The sequence below is a fragment of the Lactuca sativa genome, chromosome 1, assembly GCF_002870075.4.
Source record: "Lactuca sativa cultivar Salinas chromosome 1, Lsat_Salinas_v11, whole genome shotgun sequence".
NCBI lineage: Eukaryota > Viridiplantae > Streptophyta > Magnoliopsida > Asterales > Asteraceae > Lactuca > Lactuca sativa.
The window spans coordinates 87,292,078-87,309,351 of record NC_056623.2 but is presented as its reverse complement, the minus strand read 5'-3'; the positions used below and the strand labels follow the sequence as shown (position 1 = coordinate 87,309,351).

At 35.8% G+C, this 17,274-nt stretch overlaps 2 pseudogenes; one reads left to right on the top strand and one right to left on the bottom strand.

The window, feature by feature from the left end:
* The first annotated feature begins 5,089 nt into the window (after positions 1-5,089).
* LOC111896992 (E3 ubiquitin-protein ligase SIRP1-like) lies at positions 5,090-7,494 on the top strand (annotated as a pseudogene).
* A 130-nt stretch (positions 7,495-7,624) lies between these two features.
* LOC111896993 (cytochrome P450 Tp4149-like) lies at positions 7,625-9,534 on the bottom strand (annotated as a pseudogene).
* Positions 9,535-17,274: the final 7,740 nt, after the last annotated feature.

Genomic DNA, 17,274 nt, shown 5'->3' with positions numbered 1-17,274 from the left:
TGAGAAAGTTAAGATCGAAAAATTCAATGGTCAAGATTTCGTTTTTTGGAAAATGGAAATCAAAGATTATCTCTACCAGAAGAAGTTACATTTACCATTATCCGAAAGAAAACCAGAAGTGTTGGAATAAGACGAACTCATGGAAAGAGCTCTCAAAATGCAATCTATTGAAACGTGCCAATTTTTTTGGACAAGAGTTTACGAAGCAATTATACCAAAACGAAGTCATCGAGGATGAATATTAATTTTATGTTTGAATTATGTATGTTTTTGAATGTTTTATTTTTATTTATGTAATTTTCGTCATATTTGGATTTTAATTTTAAGTTTATATGTTAAATATTAAAATTAAATATTATTTAGTTAGTTAAAAAAATGAGAAAATATCATATTAGCCATATGACTTTATCGCATTTGTTTTAAAAGGTCACTCTAAGTTTTTTTTAAGGGAATGAAGTATGAGTTTACCTCCTAAAGTTAGGTTTAGTAGAACCATAAAAGACAAATCACTCAAAGTTCAAGGGTCAAAAGTGTAACTTGACATAATAATCAATTCACTTTACCTAGGTTAACGTGTTTAATGAAGTTGAAGAATGGTTGAAGTCTTAAAGTCAAATAGCCAGTAGCCTTTTAGGCTATGAGTAGCGGTCACCAACCCACTAAAGATTGGAAATGGTTACCACTCCACAAATTATTTTTTTTATTCTTTTAATTTTTTGAACATTATATTAATTAAAAAGCATAATTTATAATATGCATTAATTTTTTAAAACATAAAAAAATAAAAGCACATTTCATTAATTAAAACATAGAAATTTAAAACGAAAATTAGTAAAATTAAACATTACATTTTCTAAATAAAATAAAAATTAAAAAACATAAAAAAACTTAGAAAAATTCTAATCATCGTCGTTGTCGTCACCGGTATCACCCGCCACGTCGCCACCATTGTCTTCCTCCTCATCGTCACCATCGTCATCATCGTCGTCTTCACTGTCATTTTGCCCTTGAAATTGCCATTCTCATATGTATTCGATCAAATCATGTCGTAGATTGTGATGTGTTTCATGGTTTTGTATTTCCAAAACCCTCGAGAAGTATGTCGGACCGTCAACTTGTGTTACTGCAAGTGGGTTAAGTATATCGTTTGTGGTATATGAGCAAATAGCCCTACCATCTTCTTCTATTATCATGTTATGTAAAATAACACAAGCCGTCAACACCGTCCTTAATTTTTCTCTGTCTCATGTTCATGTCGGATGTTTGATTATGTGTCACTTTTGTTTGAGGACTCCAAACGCCCGTTCTACATCCTTCTTTGTAGATTTTTGTGCTAACTTGAACATTTTCCGTTTATCGTCGGCCGGAAATGTGTATGACTTGACAAATGTAGCGTATTCTGGATATATCCCATCACCTAGGTAATACCCATATTTGTATTCATTTCCATTGAGAACATATGGCATTTCTGGTGCTTTATCCTGTAAAATATTGTTAAACATCGGAGACGCTTAGAGCACATTCAAGTCCGACCATACCAAAGAATGCATGCCAAAAGTATAGGTCATTTGAAACCACCGCCTCCAAAATAACAGTCGACACCCCATGATCACCTCACGTGAACTGGCCAAGCCACGCATTGGGACAATTTTCCCACTCCCAATGTGTACAATCAATGCTTCCAAGCATCCCTGGAAAACCATATTTCGCTTGATGCGCGACATACAACGGTTCGACATCGCTTTTAGTCGGATGTCGCAAGTATATGGCACGGTAAAGCTCTATGACATACTCACAAAATAAATATGTACACTCTCTATCCGTCCTTTCAGTCCTTTTTAGATACTCATCTGATGCGTCTGCGGCGATGTCGTATGCCAGTTGTCTAAGAGCGGCCGTACATTTTTGTATCGTAGTAAAACCACGTTCACCTCTAGCATCCCATCGCAATTGAAAAAATTCATAATTACGTGTCAAATCTCTAGCTATATGTAAAAATAAATTTCTACTAATACGAAAACGTTCTTCGAATTTTGATAGATCATATAAACTATCAACGGCAAAATAATCACGTACCAAAAGTTCGTGTGCCACCTCTCGATCCCGGTTGATCCATTTTCTATGCTTCTTCTCGACGTTTGAACTTTCGCCCCTCTCACGTACCACGTCTCGTGTCGCGGATAACAGCGTATACAAATTCACATCTTCATCAGAATCATTATCATCGAAAGACGAAGAAATCGGAGGTGGAAAATTATCAATTTTTTTGGTTTAATGTGTGTGTTTCTTTTGAAAAAATGTGGGTGTGGTTTAGTAGAAATTATTGATAAAGTGGATGTATATATAGAGAATTTTAAAAAATAATTTTTTTTAATGCTCAAACGGTCCGCATAACGTTCGAACTTTGAATGGCCAATCAACGATCTCGTCTTTGTCTGTCTTTCGCCTCACGCCACACGCAACCCACCGGACATGGGGGCGGTGTTCACACGTGGGGGAGGCTGCCACCTCAGCCCAAGACACGTGAAAACGCTCCGATACCAGGTAGCCTTAGTGTTGTACGTACTTATGTCCTTTTTTATAGAAATTTGTCTTTATCATTTATTTGACTTTAGCAGATAATATGAGTGCTTCAACAAATAAGTAGACAAAACTTCAAAAATGGTCCCTGTGGTTTTCGGAAATCTGAAGTTTGGTCCTTAATTTGTAAAAACCTCATAGATGGTCCCTGTAGTTTCAAAACGTTTAACAAATGGTCCTTTTTGCTAACTCTGTTAGCATTTAGCCGTTAGGTGAAGAGCATTTCTGTCATTTCACAACCATAGGGACCATTGATGAAGTTTTGCCTTATTTAAAAAAAAAAGAAAAAAATATAATTATTTAATATTAAAGGACCCCACCCCCTCTCTCTCTCTCTCTCTCTCATCCATACCCAGTTTATGACCCCATCTGCAAAAATATGAAGCTATATGTTCTTAACCATCTTAGAGCTCGCCGACATCACCTTTGCCATCAAATAAACACTCCCAACCTTTCATCCCGTCGATAGTGGAGGAAAATTTGGGAACTAAAACATAATGGGAAGAGGGAAAAACGGTTACATGAATTTTGGGATGAACTTGAGGCACGATTGAGGGGATTTCGGTAAAGGATGTTGACTGTGGCATGGTGGAGCTGAAACTTGGTGGTGGCTGGGTGAGACCGTGTACAGACACCCAAAGGAGATGAAGGTGAAGGCGATGAAATCACCAAAGGAGACACATCCAAATCCAATTCAAAGAGGTTTTCATCTTCAACGAAGGAGCTTGTAGATCTGCCGAAGGCATTAGATCCAAACCAGTTTTATGGTTTTTTAGTTTTGAAGATTTGTTTCAGCTCCAACGGGAACCGCTAAAAAGGACAATGGACACATATCATGAACACCACCGGAAACGACGAAGAACTCCGAAAATCTTGAATTGTTTTATTGTTTTTTTGTTGATCAAGAATTGATGGCGAGTTCATCATGGGTTTTTAATCCGACTATGGATTTAGAGAAATACTTGGTTATCTCGACTGGAATTGATTGGTTCATAGTCGGGGATCTGAGAAAGAACATCGTTGTGAGAGTTAGTTCGTCGATGGTGGCCATGGAGGATGGTTCCCATTTTTGAGTGTAGGGTTTGATTTTTTTATGACAACGTTCTTCTTCTCCAACAAGAAACTCGTCGAAGGTGTAAATGGTGACGAAGAAAGAAGATGAAATTCCCACCACCGCTTCACACAAATACACACACATAGAGAGAGAGAGAGAGAGAGAGAGTGGGGCACTTTAATATTAAATAACTATATTTTTTAAAAAAAGGAAAAACTACATAAATGATCCATGTGGTTGTGAAATGATAGAAACGCCCTTCACTTAACGGTTAAATGCTAATGGAGTTAGCGAAAATGACCATTTGTTAAAAGTTTTTAAACCACGGGGACCATTTGTGAGGTTTTTATAAATTAGGGACTAAACTTCAGATTTCCGGAAAAACCACAGGGGCCTTTTTTTGATGTTTTGTCAAATAAGTATGAGAAAAAAAAACACCAGATAGAAAATTGAAAGTATGGTAGTTTATTTTGTGTAGAGCCTTTTGGTTGGCAGGCAAAAAAATATGAGTGGTAACTTACAGTGAGTAATCAGGTTACAAGTGTAATGTAGCCTTGTATCATTGTAATTTTCTTGGTTATAAAAAATCCTTTCTCTCTCTCGCTCTCTCTCTCTCTCTCTCTCTCTCTCTCTCTCTCTCTCTCTCTCTCTCTCTCTCTCTCTCTCTCTCTCGTTCGTCAGTGGACATAGGTCAGATTAGACCGAACCACTTTAAGTATTGTGTTCATTTTTGGTTTATAGTTTTTTTTTTGGAGTTTTATTCCGTGAGTGTTACCGAAATCATTTATCGTTTTGTCTGAAGTTGCTTAACTTGTTTTGTTGAATACCCAACAAACTAGTATCAGAGCTATGGTTGAATATGAGAAAGTTAAGATCGAAAAATTCGATGGTCAAGATTTTGTTTTCTAGAAATTGCAAATCAAAGATGATCTCTACCAAAAGAAGTTACATCTACCATTATCCGAAAGGAAACCAAATGTGTTGGAACAGGAGTAATGGGATCTGTTAGATCCATAGGGTTTTAGTGTATTAAGGTTGGTTGTCCTTGGCAAAGAATGTTTCTTACAACATTTTCAATGAAAGAACAATGTTTGGTAGAGGAAGCAGTGGTAGAGGAAGATCGAAGTCAAGAAAGAGAGGTCAATCGAAGAACAAAAATTATATTATCTGTTGGAACTGCAAAGAGAAATGTCATTTCAAAAATCAGTGCCCAAAGCCTTTGGCAGATAAAGGAAAGAAGGAAGTGAATATGACAGTAGATTCTGAAGATGATGCACTCATTTGTTGTGTCAAAAAAATCAACGAAATCCTAGATCATGGATTCTGGTGCGTCTTTTCATGCTTGTCATGCTAGAGAAGTAATGCAGAATTTCAAGCAGTACAAAGGGAAAGTCATATTAGCAGACAATAAGATCCTAGATATTACTGGAGTTAGGGATGTGGTCCTCAAGACGACTTGGGGTACAAAGTGGACTTTGAAGAATATCATGTTTATTCAAGTCTTGAAGAGAATGTTAATATTATTAGGGTAGCTTGATGATGAAGGTCACTATGTTACATTTGGTGATCATTAGTGGAAAGTGACAAAGGGAAACTTAGTTGTTGCTAGAGGTCAAAAGCAGGGTACACTTTAATGGTTGAAGTTTATGATGCTGAAGCACATGCTATTGAAGAAGTTGGGATATCAATTCTATGACACTAGAGACTTAGACATATGAGTGAGAAGGGAATGAAGATGCTAGCCTCCAAAGGAAGAATACCAGATCTGTAGACTGTGACAATTGATTTCCATGAGCCATGTGTTTTGGGTAAACAGAGGAAGGTTCCTTTCACAAAGAGGAAGGAGACATCTACATGACACCACCATAGGGTTTTCCCACAGTTAGTAAAGAAAATATGGTGTGCAAACCGAAGAAAATTCCATATAGATTGAAGCAAGCTCCAAGACAGTGGTACTTGAAGTTTGATAGTTTCATGCAAAGGAGTGAGTACAACAGACAACTCCTACAATTCATATGACCTACCTGACATACCCATTCAGATTCCCACCACCAACGTCTTTGATTGCAGCTTTCCAACATAAACGTCTTTGATTGCATCTTTCCAACACACCAGATTTCGTCTGCTGATATTGGTAATTGTTTCTCTTTCTCTTTCTTATCTGAGTCAGTTTCGATCCATGTTGGTTAGGTTTACAAAGGAATTGAAATTTAGAAGCTTTCAGATTCTTCATGTATAGATTATACAAATCTTTACCAAGAAATTTGACTTCCTGGATCTGGCTAAATTACGTTTTGAAGATCTATTTTTCTTGTTAACTACCAGTAGAATTCTATCTTTGTAAATCTCAGATCAAGGGTCTCTAGGGTTTTATATACTTTGATCTGTAATAATATGTTTGAATTAACAAACCCAAATTTTTTCTACTTCGTGGTTGCTGATCTTGAGTGTGATTGATAACAGAGCTTGATTCTGATTTCTGAAAGTAAGATATGGATGAAGATAGAGAGTCAACAAGATACCCGTGTCATAAATGTAATAGGCTCGTAGTCTCGATCATAGAAGTGCTAACAATCAAGTGTTCGAGTTGTCATGGTGAATTCATGGAGGAAATGGATAGTGTCACAAGCAACCACCACCACTACAACCTTCAAGATGTTCCTGATCGTGGTCAGTCATTATGGCCTCCGGTCTTTCTCAGCATGATGAAAAACCCACACCGTCGCCGGATATTTTCCACGTCAACTTTGATGATGATAACGAGGAAGAAGGCTGCCACCGAAGCTACAACTTCCAGGAGGGTGGAGACTCTGATTTGGGCCGTGAGTTTGAGTCTATCGTGAGGAGGCAGGGTCGGAGCTCCGCCACCATCCTCCACCTCCTCCAAGGTGTTCGATCCAGATCTGAAAACAATACATCACAAGAACGTGATCGTGATCATGATCGGGAACATGTTATTTTGATTAATCCTTTTAATCATAAAATAGTTGTTCAAGGCAGCGATGGTGGGATCCATCCAATTGGTTCTTTAGGTGACTATTTTTCGGGCCCCATATTAGACGAATTACTACAACATTTGTCTAAAATTGACCTAAATAGACACGGAACCTGACCCACACAAAAACGATGCAGTGGAAGCAATGCCAACTATATAAATCAATGAAAATTCGGTTTAATGGTTGATTTGTTTGGATGATTTTGAAGTTGTAAATGAAGCCAAGAATTGCCGTGTAAACATAAGTTTCATACCAAATGTATTCTGCCATGGTTAGAGCTTCATAGCTCATGTCCTGTTTGTAGGTTTGAGTTACCTTCTAATGAAACAAGACCCGACCAAGAGGCAAACAGGTCGGGTGATAGTGAAGATAGGGATGAGAGAAATCTGAGGCATTTGTCTCTTCCTTGGCCTTTTAGTACCTTATTCGGGCCAACACATGTGCCCCAACCCGGCTCGATGCCATCTGCATCGAGTTCGGGTTCTTCACTATGGGCTCTACGAGCCCATGGTGAGGATGAGGAACAGTAAGTTCTCATGTTTCTTAGAGAGTTGCGTACAGAGACCAGTTGGGAAGTGTAATGTTGAAACTTATCGGCTTTGAAAAATGTATTTATACGTATTATATTAATGTTCTTGTGCCTTTCTAAATCGTATAATGACATATTTAGGCAACCAATTATGACCAATTTGCTATAAAGGTCATGGAAGTTGTTAGTGTTAAGTTATAGTCATGTTCTTTGGATCAATAAACCGTGATTTGTGTTCCTCATGCATATAATAATGATTGTCCAAGAAAGAAATTAAGAACAACGAATAATCTCCTCTCATAGTATGTGTTTGATCAATTTAATTGTAAAACTAAATTAACATCTAAATCATAACATGTTAGGATGTTCCAAAAAAAAAATAATGTATGATTTTGGAAAATCAATCATATCTTAAATTTAAAAGGATTTGTGTTTAAAGCTAGACACCTCTTCGGTTATTACATCGATCATGAAACATATATTCAGTATTATCATCATTGAAAGTTACATACTACAGGCAACTACTAGAAAAAGGGAAGTTGCCACAACAATTAAAGGAGATTTCTTATGGACTACAAGGCCATACTTCTCACTCATGTCCAAATCCTTTCCTTTTACTTCATCTGGTAATGCCAAATCGAACTTGTATATCACATTTGCTAATGCTAATTCAATGATGACTATAGCGAATTGAATCCCAGGGCACCCTCTTCGTCCACCACCAAATGGAAGAAACTCAAAGTGAAGCCCTTTGTAATCTGTGGAAGAGTTGAAGAACCTTTCAGGCCTAAACTCCTCTGGTTCTTCCCATAAGGTAGGATCTCTTCCTATCGCCCAAGCATTCACAATCGCTTGTGTGCCAGCTGGAATGTCGTAACCCATTACTTTCACATCTTGTGTTGATTCTCGAGGAACAAGTAGTGGAACTGGTGTATGCAAACGTAAGGTCTCCTTGATGATGGCTTTAAGATAATTCATTTTCTCTAAATCCTTTTCCAAAATCATGGATCTTTCTTGTGCTATTTCTGTTACTTCTTGTTGTACTTTTTGCATTACTCTCGGGTCTCTTATTAGCTCACTGATTGACCAAACTTGCATATGTAGTATCTGTTCCAGCAGTAAATACATCCTACAATAAACATAAGTTTTAATGGTGTTCCATTACTCTTGGGTGTCTTATTAGTTCTTATTGTTCCTTTAGCATCGTCATTATTGCGTGTTTATTAAAGTCATTAATCCTATCAATCCCTTCCCTCTGTTGAAATCGTGGAAGTGGGTGGTAAGTAAATTTCCTTTGTGAGTAAATTTATTCATTAATATTGGTCCAAGTCACTTCCATCAATGATTAGGTGTCTAATGTTTCATTTGAGGTGCAAATGTGACCTTATCCAAAACAAAAAAGATCACAACTCTTTAATTCAAAATTAAAAGATGAAAATAAAACTCTTACCAAAATGAGGGCTTTGATGACATCTCTATGAAAGGTAAAGCCAGTTGCGTTATCTCTTTGTACATCCAATAAGGTGTCAACTAGATCTTGATCTTCACGACATTGAGCATCCACTTCTTTTCTCTTATTTACATGTTCTTCAACAACACATTCAAGAAAGTCATCAAATTCTTTAGCAACTTTATGTGCTTTCTCCTCTAAACCACTCAATCGATCTATCCAAGCCAACCATGGAATATAATCACCAAGATTGAAACCACTGAGCAGATGCACAAACATGTCCATTATGTCTGCAAACGTTGACCCACCATATTTCCTACCTAGACTCGCCATGCAGACAATGTTATTCGTAAGCCAAAAAAACAGCGCATTAAGATCAACTAAAGAACCATCACTGTTTTTGATCTTGTCAATCATAAGAGCCACCTCTTTTTTCCTCACTTGTTCAAATGACTGGACTCGTGTATTATTTAGAAGATGGACTACAGCGATGCTCTTCAGTTGCCTCCAATACTCTCCATAAGGAGAAAACGTTATGTCGTTGGAGCCATACAAAAGTATGTCGGGGATTCTTAACTTGGGTCGGCTTGCAAATTTCAAATCATGGGTTTTCAAGATCTCTTTGGCTGCTTCAGGTGAGGAGGCAACAAGCATGGGCACGTTGCCAAGGTGCATCAACATGAGTGGACCATGTTTTTTGGACAGGGCCTCAAGTAAGCGGTGGGGGTTCAACCCTAGTTGGTGGAGGTTTCCGATGATCGGAAGCCTTGGTGGAGGTTTCCGATGATCGGAAGCCTTGGTGGAGATGGTGGTAAATTTTTATTGGTCTTGGAAAGAGTTGAAATCCATTTGAAACTGATGAAAAAATTATTAAAACGATGCATGAATAGTAGAAAAGAGGGGAATTCTGTAAGAACGAAAACATTTCCCTTACGAAAAGATTTATGATGCCCGATAATATATAAAAGGTAAAATTTCATTTATATCCTTAAAAAGTTTAAATATTACTTCTATATCCTTATAAATTTTATAATTACATATATATCCTTCTCAAACTATAAAACTCACACCTATATTCAAAATGATAATTTATGTTGGTTTAAATTAATCAAATATTAAAAAACTTATCCAAAAATTAAAATTCCGTATGTTTGTACTAAAATACCCTTCCCAAATTTTTAAACGTAATTAAAATTTTCAAAACTTAATGCCGCTAATTCTTCCTTATCGCAGGTATGAAACTGTCGACTAAACCATGTGCTTCTTTTCTTCATTGCTATATCTCTTATTCATTAGATTAAGGCATTCAATTTGTAGGAATCGTTTCAAATTATTACATTAAAGTTCCTATTAAAGTTAGGAATTGTTTCAAAATGTGGCATTAAAGTTTGCATGTAATAGAAAGGAACAAGGATTGTATACTGAAGAATCTTGAACGTCCAATTCTTCTTAAATAGCTACTAGATTCTCGTATTAAGGGTTCTAAATAATGGTACAAAAATTAACGATAATATTGATTTTCCTCTTAAATAACATTCACAGTTACATTCAATGTTGAAATTACTAGTGAATAATTCAAGAGAAACCAACCAATCACCAAAAATCAAGAGGAATAATTCAATTATGAACTCGTGAAGATTGCAAAAGAAGAGGAGAATAACGACATGCTGGAAAAGAAGAGGAGAAATATGATTGAATTATAAAAACTTGATATCCTAATTAAAATGGTTTATTCCTAACTATTAATTTGAGAAGGGTATTTTAGTAAAACATATGAAATTTTGATTTTTGGATAAGTTTTATGATAGTAGATTAATTTAATCCTAATTAAATTATCATTTTGGATATATGTGTGAGTTTTATAGTTTGAGAAGGATACATATGTAATTATAAATTTTATAAGGATATAGAAGTAATATTTAAAGTTCTTAAGGATATGAATGAAATTATCCCTATATAAGAAGCTAAAATCCGAGCACACAACAATTCTTTATTATTATTTCTTGGAGCTAATTTAGCGGTTTGTTTGTGTGGTATGCATTATATGGATAAGTACTAGTTTGCCTCTTTTTTTTTTTTTTTTTTTTTTTTTCCTTTTTTTTAGATGACGTACAATGAAACTGAGTTGTTGTTCAAGAAATATTTTGATGGTTCGAGCCGGTTTACAATTTAGCCGGTTTACTTTTATGTTAAAGAAACATCATTATTTTAATTGTTTAAAAAATACAGTTAAACTAACATATGTTGTTCAAGAAACAACCAAAATAGTCAAGTTCAACAAACATCAATTTCTTGGTTATATTTTTCGTCCAACACAATTTTAAAGAAAACAGAAAACACCATTTGATCACGTCATTTTGTAAAAACTATTGCAAATAACAGTCTTGTCTTTCTTCTCTCTAGTGAATACGCCATAGCCCATCCCTTTACGAATTGTCGGCCTCCCTCCCATTGATGCTCACACGTTTCCCACTACAAGAAATAGAGGTATCAATGACAAAATCAGCAATGTAAGTTATCCCAAGCTAATCAATGACGAACTTCCAAAGAGTCAACAACATAAAAAACTAGGATTTCTATTCCGTAAATTCTATCCATTTACAAATGGATTGGAGAGGGATTAGCGATGGATTCAGCAACAAAAAAATATCCATCGCTAAATGCTGATTTTCAATTTTCTATTGTTTTCATTGATGTTCAATTATCTTCTATTTTTCGCCCCCACCCCGAATGTCTATATTCTTAACTTAATTTCATTCGACACCCCCACCCTAACATCGAGTCCAGTCACCCCAATCCTAACATCGTCGATTCTGGCTACCGCTACCCCTGTTATCTCTATTCCAGCCGCCTCCACACCTATCGTTGCAAATTCACAAATTTAGGTACACAACTTTTGTTCAACGACGTTAAGTATCAAAAATATTTAAGCTATATGTAATGACGTCAAGATTGTGGTTTCTCTTTGAGGCGTCGGCCTCCACTGTTATGTTATTTGTTGGCCATCCCAACAACACATCATCAAGACTTTCATGTATCTATCAGATGCTCTAACTTGAATGTTGTTTAAAATGATTACATATTTTTCTATATTGTTTGTTGGTTTTGACCATGTTCGAAAGAGGTGAACTAAGTAAAGTTTGTATGTCTTTGAAGTATCCAATTTGGTTTTGACCATGCTCATTATTATAGGATCAAGGACCCAAAGTAAATGTGTGTTGATTGGAGTCTATCACCGGTGATGGAGATCGGTAGGGATGGGAAGAGGAAGGGGGCAAAGCGTTTTTAATTAAAGTATTTTGAAAGAGACACAGGTGGTAAGGAAAGTATTATTGTATTTTTATATTGAGTTATTATCATCACACACAACTTAATTTTTAAAAGACCTCAATTTGTTGTTGTACTTGGTAAAGCATGACGGTATACAAGCCACAAGACTTAACTTGTGGCCAGGTAGAGGGTGCACCACGTACGTGCACACCATCCCTGGTGCCACGACCGTGGTGGTTTGTGTAAAGTGACACGATGAGCAACGCTCTAATGGCGAAGAAGTTGTGATTACTAAGGGTTAAACGACTACTTGTGGCATTTTCCTAAAAAAAAGCATATTAACTTAAACACACTCATAATCTCATCTATATATACCACTAAAATTTCATTGAAAATCTTCATTATCTTTTATCTACTTTTAACACTATAAACATGGAATTTTTTGAAAATCATGTTTTCTGATGACAGGGAGTTTTTCTCATCATTCTTTAATATTGTTACCAATATTGTTGATCAAGAATTCATGCATGTTAAGCATAAAAGAGCCACTATCAACCAATATCATCAAGCTTCATTTGAACATTTGGTACGTGATTATTTTGCTGAAAATTGTATTTATATGGAGGAAGCATTTGATCATCGTTTTCATATAAATAAAGAGGTATTTTACACATTACTAACACTTTAGAGGTGCGATATGATTTTTTAGCAGAACTGGCCCTAGAAGTAGAACGGGCTTTACTTTTATACATAAATGTATGACTGCACTTAGGTATCTAGGTTACGGTGTTACCTATGACGCAATGGATGAGTATTTAAAATGTGAGAACTGCACGAGAGTGTGTGAAGTACTTTTGTGCATATATTATAGAGGTTTACAGCAAAGAACCCTTACATAAATGCGGCTCATAAACAAACCATGGTCTACCAGGTAGGGAATGATAGATAATCTTGATTGTATGCTTTAGGAGTGGGAAATTGTCCAAATACATGGCAAAGTAAATTTACCTAAGGTGATATAGGCGCACTATTTTTATACTAGAAGTTAATGCTTCTAATGATTGAGGATTTGACATGTGTTGTTTGGGGTTGTAGCGTCCAACAATGATATAAACGTTCTTAGCAATTTCCCCATTTTCAATGCTATTCTGATTGGGTAAGCACCTATGTTTGTAATAGTGAATGGAAGAGAATACAAATATAGTTACTTCCTTTGTGATAGGATATACCCTAATTACGCTACTTTTGTGAATGACTACTTGTTACTACGAGATTAAAAAAAATCACAAAAAGGCAAAAATCTACCTACTATGAAGGACATATTTACGAAAGGAGTTTGGAGCATTAATTAAGAAGAAATGACATGTAATTGCACGACTATAGGATGACGACAAGATACACAACATAATATACACTTTTAACATATTACATAGTATGGCAGTTAACCCAGTAGGACGTGCTATTTGCACGTATGATTTAAAGCTGATGTGGTTAATCGTCCGCAACAATTCATTTCCATATGCAGATGATGTATACATGGCAAGAGTTCTCAAAATACAATCTATTGAAAAGTGCCAATTTTTTGGACAAGACTTAACAGAGCATTCATACTAAAACGAAGTCGTCGAGGACTAATAGTGATTTTATGTTTGAATCATGTCTTTTTTTGTAAGTTTTATTTTATTTATGTAATTTTCATATTATTTTCATTTTAATTTTAAGTTTATATGTTAAGTTAGTAAAATTAATTATTATTTAGTTAGTTAAAAAATGAGAAAATCCCAATAAACTTATCGTATTTGTTTTAAAAGATCATTCAAGTTTTATTTATTTATTTATTTATTTATTATTATTATTATTATTATTATTATTATTGTTGTTATTATTATTATTATTATTGTTATTATTATTATTATTATTATTAAGGGAATGAAGTATGAATTTACCTAATGAAGTTGGGTTTAGTGGAGCCATAAAAGACAAGTCACTCAAAGTTCAAGGGCCAAAAGTGTAATTTGGCATAATAATCAATTCAATTGTACATGAATTGGGTGAACGGTTTTAATGAAGTTGAAGAGTAGTTGAAGTCTTAAAGTCAAATAACTAATAGACTTTAGTGTTGTACGTACTCATGTCCTTTGTTTGATAGAAAATTATCTCTATCATTTATTTGACTTTGGCGGATAAAACTCATATACGAATATGAGTGCTTCAAACAAATACGTATGAAACAAATACGTATGAGAAAAAACAACAGATAAACACCAGATAGAAAGATAGAAAAGTGAAAGTAAGGTAGTTTATTTTGTGCACGAGCCAAAAAAAAAATACGAGTAGTACCTTACAGTGAGATCAGGTTACAAGTGTAATTTAGCCTTGTATGATTTTAATTTTTTTGGTGATAATAAAATCTCATCTCTTTCCCGTTCGCTAGAGGACGTAGGTCAGATTAGACAGAACCACTTTAAATATTGTGTTCACTTTTGCTTTGTAGTTTTATTCCGTGAGAGTTACCGAAATCATTTATTGTTTTGTCTGTCGCTTAACTTATTTTGTTGAATACCCAACAAACTGGTATCCGAGATATGGTTAAAGATGAGATAGTTAAGATCGACAAATTCGATGGTCAAGATTTCAGTTTTTGGAAAATGAAAATCAATGATTATATCTACTAGAAGAAGTTACACATACCATTATCCGAAAGGAAACTGGAAGTGTTGGAACAGGAGGAATGGGATCTAATAGATCGGTAGGCTTTTAGTGTATGTTGTCACTGGCAAAGAATGTTTCTTACAATATTGTCAATGAAAGAACATCGTTTGGGTTGCTCAAGGCTTTTCGTAACATGTATGAAAAACCCTCAACGGCGAATAAAGTTTTCTTGATCTGAAAGTTGGTGAATCCGAAGATGAACGACGGTAGCTCGATGACTAATCATGTTAATGAATTCAATTCAATCATCTCAAGATTGATTTTGGTTGATATTAGATTTGAAGATGAAGTCATGGTGCTGTTGTTATTATCTCCGTTGCCTGAAAGTTGTTCCAGAATAGTGACAGTAGTTAGTAGTTCAACCGAAGGGCCTGAGATGACATTTGAAGGTCCTCATGACTTAATCCTTGGCAAAGATGTGCGCAGATGAAGTTTCGGAGAAGCTTCCAATGGTCTTCTAATTACTAAAGACAAAGGAAGAGGATCTAACAAAGGAGGCAGTGGTAGAGGAAGATCGAAGTCAAGAAAGAGAAGTCATTCCAAGAACTTAAATGATATTACCTATTGGAACTGCAAAGAGAAAGGTCATTTCAGAAATCAGTCCCAAAGCCTTTTACAGATAAAGGCAAGAAGAAAGTGAATATGACAGTAGATTCTGAAGATGATGCACTCATTTTTTGTGTCAAAAACTCAACAGAATCCTGGATCATGGATTTTGGTGTGTCGTTTCATGCTAGTCATGCCAGAGAAGTAGGGAAAAATTTCAAGCAATATAAAGGGAAAGTCAAATTAGCAGATAACAAGAGTGGATATTACAGGAGTTGGGCATGTGGTCCTTAAGACGACTTTGGGTACAAAGTGGACTTTAAAGAATTTCAAGTTTATTCCAGACTTGAAAATGATGTTAATATCAGTGGGACAGCTTGATGATGATGGTCACCATGTTACATTTGGTGATCATGAGTGGAAATTGACAAAGGGAAACTTAGTTGTTGCTAGAGGTCAAAAGCAGGGTACACTTTATATGATGTAAGTCTCTAACGTTGAACCACATGTTGTTGAAGAAGTTGGGGCATCCACTATATGGAACCAGAGACTTGGACATATGAATGAGAAGGGAATGAATATGCTAGCCTCCAAAGAAAGAATACCATATCTATATACTGTGAAAATTGATTTATGTGAGTCATGTGTTATGGGAAAACAGAAGAATGTTGTTTTCACAAATATAGGTCATCCACCCAAGTCTAGGAAGTTGGAGTTAGTTCATTCATATGTTTATGGTCCCACTTTAGTTTCTTCAGCGGGTAGATCCTGATATTACATTACTTTCATTGATGACCGCACCAGAAAAGTTTAGATTAATTACTTGAAGCATAATTCTAAAGTTTTTATCACATTCAAGAAAGGGAAAGCAATTGTAGAGATTGAAACAAACTTGAAAATCAAGTGTTTCAGATCAGACAATGGGGATGAATACAGTAGCAAATAATTTGTTGATTATTGTGTTGACTAGGGAATCAAAATGCAGAAGACGATTTCGAAGACATCTCAGTAGAATGGAGTAGCTGAGAGGATGAATTGAACATTAAATGAGAGGGCTAAAGGCATGAGACTACATGAAGGTTTACCAAAAATGTTCTGGGTAGATTCAGTCAACACAACTGCATATTTAATCAATAGAGGACTCTCGGTCCCCATAGGGTTCAAGATTCTAGAAAACAAATAGAAAGGTTGGGAGATTTCACTCAAACACTTGAAGGTATTTGGTTGTGTCTCGTATGTCAAATTTAAAAACTTGGAGAGAGACAAACTAGAGGTGAAGGCAAGAAAGTGCACATTTATAGGTTACAGGTTGGATGACATAGGGTACCGCTTCTAGGACAACGAGATTAAAAAGGATATTAGAAGTCAGTATTTGGTTTCCAACGAGAGTGTTATATACAAGGATGAACTTGCAAAGAGATCTGGAAGTGACAAACAACCGGAAAAGAAAGATTAAGTTGAGTTAGGAGAAATCTAAGATGACGACGTTGGGGGTGGTGATCAGGGATTAGGTATTAGTTAGACTTGGGACCCTTGAGTAATTGAGATTTGGACTCAATTGGGTTGGATAATGTGATTTGGATGATCCGGGTATTCGGTTTGTGTTTTGGAATCAAAGGGTATTTCGATAATTTGTTAGCTCGGGCTTCTATGGAAAAGGGATGTTTTTTCAGGATTTGGTAAGGCATGTACGAGTTTATTTAGGTGTAGAACTTCTCTTTACCTTTTTATGGATATAAGGATCGTCAAAAGAGGAATTATAACAAAGAAGTTATGGTCTTCAGAATATGTTAGAGTTTATGGGGAAACCCTAGTACGCGGGGCGTACATAGGGAGTATGCAGGGTGTACTGATGCAAAGGGTGTTATGTAAAGCGTAATGTTGTGTACTCTTAGCGTACTGTAAGGGTCGAAATGGGGATGTGAGACCTCGTACGCTCGACGTACGAGGAGTACGCGCGGCGTACGAGGGTTAAAGGAAAAACCCTATTTTGGAAGTTGTACCCTATATAAACACATTAAGTCTTTTTTGGTTGGCCTGCTTACCAGCCTCCAAGTCCCCAAAACCCTAGAAATCATCTCTAAGCCTCCATGGTTGTAATTTTGAGCTCATTATGTTCATTTTGCTGTTTTTGGGT